The following is a 6,213-nucleotide window of genomic DNA, read 5'->3' as shown; positions in this document are numbered from 1 at the left end:
AAGAGATTTGGTAATAAGTAATACATATTTTATGAAAGAGGATAAATAAATATACAAGGTATGATGTAGCACGTAATGAAAGTAGTTTGTTAGATTATGTATTGGTGGATAAAAGGTTGATGGGTAGGCTCCAGGATGTACATGTTTATAGAGGGGCAACTGATATATCAGATCATTATTTAGTTGTAGCTACAGTTAGAGTAAGAGGTAGATGGGAAAAAAGGAAGGTGGGAACAACAAGTAAGAGGGAGGTGAAAGTGTATAAACTAAGGGAGGAGGAAGTTCGGGTGAGATATAAGCGACTATTGGCAGAAAGGTGGGCTAGTGCAAAGATGAGTAGTGGGGGGGTTGAAGAGGGTTGGAATAGTTTTAAAAATGCAGTATTAGAATGTGGGGCAGAAGTTTGTGGTTATAGGAGGGTGGGGGCAGGAGGAAAGAGGAGTGATGGGTGGAATGATGAAGTAAAGGGTGTGATAAAAGAGAAAAAGGTAGCTTATGAGAGGTTTTTACAAAGCAGAAGTGTTATAAGAAGAGCAGAGTATATGGAGAGTAAAAGAAAGGTGAAGAGAGTGGTGAGAGAGTGCAAAAGGAGAGCAGATGATAGAGTGGGAGAGGCACTGTCAAGAAATTTTAATGAAAATAAGAAAAAAAATTGGAGTGAGTTAAACAAATTAAGAAAGCCTAGGGAAAATATGGATTTGTCAGTTAAAAACAGAGTAGGGGAGTTAGTAGATGGGGAGATGGAGGTTTTGGGTAGATGGCGAGAATATTTTGAGGAACTTTTAAATGTCGACGAAGAAAGGGAGGTGGTAATTTCATGCACTGGTCAGGGAGGTATACCATCTTTTAGGAGTGAAGAAGAACAGGATATGAGTGTGGGGGAGGTACGTGAGGCATTACGTAGAATGAAAGGGGTAAAGCAGCTGAAACTGACGGGACATGACATGAAATGACATGACAGAAATGTTAAAACCAGGGGGAGATATAGTGTTTGAGTGGTTGGTATTTTTGTTTAATAAATGTATGAAAGAGGGGAAGGTACCTATGGATTGGCAGAGAGCATGTATAGTTCCTTTATATAAAGGGCAAAAATTATAGAGGAACAAGTTTACTGAGCATACCAGGAAAAGTGCACGGTAGGGTTATAATTGAAAGAATTAGAGGTAAGACAGAATGTAGGATTGCGGACGAGCAAGGAAGTTTCAGAGTGGGTAGGGGATGTGTAGATCAAGTGTTTACATTGAAGCATATATGCGAACAGTATTTAGATAAAGGTAGGGAAGTTTTTATTGCATTTATGGATTTAGAAAAGGCATATGATAGAGTGGATAGAGGAGCAATGTGGCAGATGTTGCAAGTATATGGAATAGGTGGTAAGTTACTAAATGCTGTAAAGAGTTTTTATGAGGATAGTGAGGCTCAGGTTAGGGTGTGTAGAAGAGAGAGAGAATACTTCCCGGTAAAAGTAGGTCTTAGACAGGGATGTGTAATGTCACCATGGTTGTTTAATATATTTATAGATGGGGTTGTAAAAGAAGTAAATGCTAGGGTGTTCGGGAGAGGGGTGGGATTAAATTATGGGGAATCAAATACAAAATGGGAATTGACACAGTTACTTTTTGCTGATGATACTGTGCTTATGGGAGATTCTAAAGAAAAATTGCAAAGGTTAGTGGATGAGTTTGGGAGTGTGTGTAAAGGTAGAAAGTTGAAAGTGAACATAGAAAAGAGTAAGGTGATGAGGATATCAAATGATTTAGATAAAGAAAAATTGGATATCAAATTGGGGAGGAGTATGGAAGAAGTGAATGTTTTCAGATACTTGGGAGTTGACATGTCGGTGGATGGATTTATGAAGGATGAGGTTAATCATAGAATTGATGAGGAAAAAAAGGTGAGTGGTGCGTTGAGGTATATGTGGAGTCAAAAAATGTTATCTATGGAGGCAAAGAAGGGAATGTATGAAAGTATAGTAGTACCAACACTCTTATATGGGTGTGAAGCTTGGGTTGTGAATGCAGCAGCGAGGAGGCGGTTGGAGGCAGTGGAGATGTCCTGTCTAAGGGCAAATTGTGGTGTAAATATTATGCAGAAAATTCGGAGTGTGGAAATTAGGAAAAGGTGTGGAGTTAATAAAAGTATTAGTCAGAGGGCTGAAGAGGGGTTGTTGAGGTGGTTTGGTCATTTAGAGAGAATGGATCAAAGTAGAATGACATGGAGAGCATTTAAATCTGTAGCGGAAGGAAGGCGGGGTAGGGGTCGTCCTCGTAAAGGTTGGAGGGAGGGAGTAAAGGAGGTTTTGTGGGCTTCCAGCAAGCGTGTGTGAGCGTGTTAGATAGGAGTGAATGGAGACGAATGGTATTTGGGACCTGACGATCTGTTGGAGTGTGAGCAGGGTAATATTTAGTGAAGGGATTCATGGAAACCGGTTATTTTCATATAGCCGGACTTGAGTCCTGGAAATGGGAAGTACAATGCCTGCACTCTAAAGAAGGGGTTTGGGATATTAGCAGTTTGGAGGGATATGTTGTATATCTTTATACGTATATACTTCTAAATTGTTGTGTTCTGAGCAGCTCTACAAAAACAGTGATTATGTGCGTGTGAGGTGAAAGTGTTGAATGATGAAAGTATTTTCTTTTTGGAGATTTTCTTTCTTTTAGTGTCACCCTGCCTCGTTGGGAGACAGCCGACTTGTTAATATATATATATATATATATATATATATATATATATATATATATATATATATATATATATATATATATATATATATATATATATATATATATATATATATATATATATATATATATATATATATATATATATATATATATATATATATATATATGTATTGAATCTTTCCCTTGACAATGGACAGTGGTTGCAAGCCTCACTTCCGGTCAGGCTAGGAGTACGCAGATCCTCCCAGATTGCTCTACCAGCTTTCCTATCCTCTTCCATTGCATCAAACGAGTTGATAAGACAAGTTCTTCCTGGCACCCTCAGTGACTCAGCAGGAATAGAAGACCCTAGCTATGCCAGTGCCATCACCGAATGGGAGACTCTTGCTGCTCCAGCACCAAACCCTAGTGCAGCACTGGCTCACAAACAGTCAAGCTGGGATGGCCCAATTGCTGAAAAGGTGCTTGCCAACATGCTCAGGGCTGCAACATCAGATAGGGAGATTGCCCGTCTACAGGCTGTGAGTGCACCTCACTCCGGGGACTTCCTCCAAACAGTTCCCATATCGGCAATGGGAACGCGACTCGACCCTAAGACCCTCCGTATTGCAGTGGCTCTGTGCCTTGCTGCCCCAATTCACACAGAATATATGTGTATGTGCGGCGAAGTGCAAGCAGACCAATACGGTCTACATCGTCTTAACTGTTCCAAAACCAAGGGCTGGCATGCAAGACACAATGAGGTCAACGACATCATTAAGAGAACCCTTGCTACAGCTGGATGCCCTGCAGAGAGGGAGCCACAATCACTTGCAGCAAACAATACCCACAACCCAGCAAACCGCCCCGACGGGATCACCATCTATCCTTGGAAGAATGGCAAGCTCTTAGCATGGGACTATACCTGTGTGTCCACACTGGCTGACACCTATATCCATCACAGTGTGGGGCGACAGGGAGGAGCTGCTGACCACAGGGAGGAGTACAAGATCAGCAAGTACAGGGACATTAGCCAACAGTATCAATTTGTCCCAGTGGGATCAGAGACCTTGGGATCATGGGGAAAAAATGCCACACGTTTCCTTAAAGAATTGGGTTCCAGACTCATCGACACCACCAGGGACCCAAGGGCAGCCACTTTCATGTTCCAGCGCCTCAGCGTCGCCATCCAGAGGGGAAATGCTTGCTGCATACTTGGCTCACGTCCAGCCTCGGAGGAGCTGGAGGAAATTCATGATCTTTGATACATTGTGCCTTTGTATCCATGTTCATGTTTTTTTCCGTAAATGTATTTTGTTTATTAATAAATGTTCACATAGACTAAAAAATATATAGGGGGTGGTAGGAGAAGAAAATATTCAAACAGCTCCGGGGAGAACCTTGAGTTTTCCCTGAGGTACGTTTATTGTCTTCTCTGAGGATGAGGGTCCCCATTCCAGCTATAGAGGTGGTATATATATTATATATATATATATATATATATATATATTATATATATATATTATATATATATATATATATTATATATATATATATATATTATATATATATATTTATATATATATATATTATATATATATAACATTCACACATGCATAGATACATACATTCATACTTACAAACATACATCATAAGGAGGAATAAAAAGCGACACGACCATACACCAAAATAACACAAATAATAGAATCAGAGAAGAGGAAGACATCAATAGAAATAAGTCACTTACTAACTTACAAACTCATTAACTAACTTTCTTACTAACTTACTTATTTACTAACTTACTAACTACCCAACTTACAAACTTATTTACTAACTTTTTAACTTAGTAAGTCAGTAATACCAGCAAGACAGACAAGACGGGGTTACAGACAAGACGGGGTTACAGACAAGACGGGGTTACAGACAAGACGGGGTTACAGACAAGACGGGGTTACAGACAAGACGGGGTTACAGACAAGACGGGGTTACAGACAAGACGGGGTTACGGACAAGACGGGGTTACAGACAAGACGGGGTTACAGACAAGACGGGGTTACTGACAAGACGGGGTTACAGACAAGACGGGGTTACAGACAAGACGGGGTTACAGACAAGACGGGGTTACAGACAAGACGGGGTTACAGACAAGACGGGGTTACAGACAAGACGGGGTTACAGACAAGACGGGGTTACAGACAAGACGGGGTTACAGACAAGACGGGGTTACGGACAAGACGGGGTTACAGACAAGACGGGGTTACAGACAAGACGGGGTTACAGACAAGACGGGGTTACAGACAAGACGGGGTTACGGACAAGACGGGGTTACAGACAAGACGGGGTTACAGACAAGACGGGGTTACAGACAAGACGGGGTTACAGACAAGACGGGGTTACAGACAAGACGGGGTTACAGACAAGACGGGGTTACAGACAAGACGGGGTTACAGACAAGACGGGGTTACAGACAAGACGGGGTTACAGACAAGACGGGGTTACAGACAAGACGGGGTTACAGACAAGACGGGGTTACGGACAAGACGGGGTTACAGACAAGACGGGGTTACGGACAAGACGGGGTTACAGACAAGACGGGGTTACAGACAAGACGGGGTTACAGACAAGACGGGGTTACAGACAAGACGGGGTTACAGACAAGACGGGGTTACAGACAAGACGGGGTTACAGACAAGACGGGGTTACAGACAAGACGGGGTTACGGACAAGACGGGGTTACAGACAAGACGGGGTTACAGACAAGACGGGGTTACAGACAAGACGGGGTTACAGACAAGACGGGGTTACAGACAAGACGGGGTTACAGACAAGACGGGGTTACAGACAAGACGGGGTTACAGACAAGACGGGGTTACAGACAAGACGGGGTTACAGACAAGACGGGGTTACAGAGGCAGTTTAGTGTGGAAAAGTACAAAGCCCTAATGACCATGAATGACACCAGTCCACGCAGTTGTACAACAATAAGTGATGTACACCTTGACTGCACAAAATGTACGGAAAAAGAGAGAAATCCGAATGCAAGAGAGCGATCTGGAAACTATTGTACAGTTCTGTACAACATTAGTAAAACCTCACTTAGATTGTACACATATCTACAACATACACATATAATATATATATATATATATATATATATATATATATATATATATATATATATATATATATATATATACATATATGCAAGACAAGCCACAGGGGGTGGAAATCTTTAGGTCAAGTACTTTCACACTTCTCAGTACGTCATCAGGAGCTAAAGTCAGTGCCGGATCAGCCTGGCTGTGGTTCCTACGTTGGACAACGTGCGGCTAGCAGTAACAGCCTGGTGGATCAAGCCCTGATCCACCGGGAAGCCTGGTCGTGGACCGGGCCGCGGGGGCGTTGATCCCCTGGGATACCCTCCAGGTAGATGCAATATTGTTGCACTGTGCGCTATTCTGAGAAAAATCTTCCATTAACTCCTTCAGCTGCAACCTTGCAAGATTGCATAGCTCCTGATGACGCACTGAGAAGTGTGAAAGTATTC

Source organism: Cherax quadricarinatus, chromosome 32, assembly GCF_038502225.1.
Source record: "Cherax quadricarinatus isolate ZL_2023a chromosome 32, ASM3850222v1, whole genome shotgun sequence".
Lineage (NCBI taxonomy): Eukaryota > Metazoa > Arthropoda > Malacostraca > Decapoda > Parastacidae > Cherax > Cherax quadricarinatus.
The sequence above is the reverse complement of the archived record's forward strand: the minus strand, read 5'-3'. Positions refer to the sequence as shown.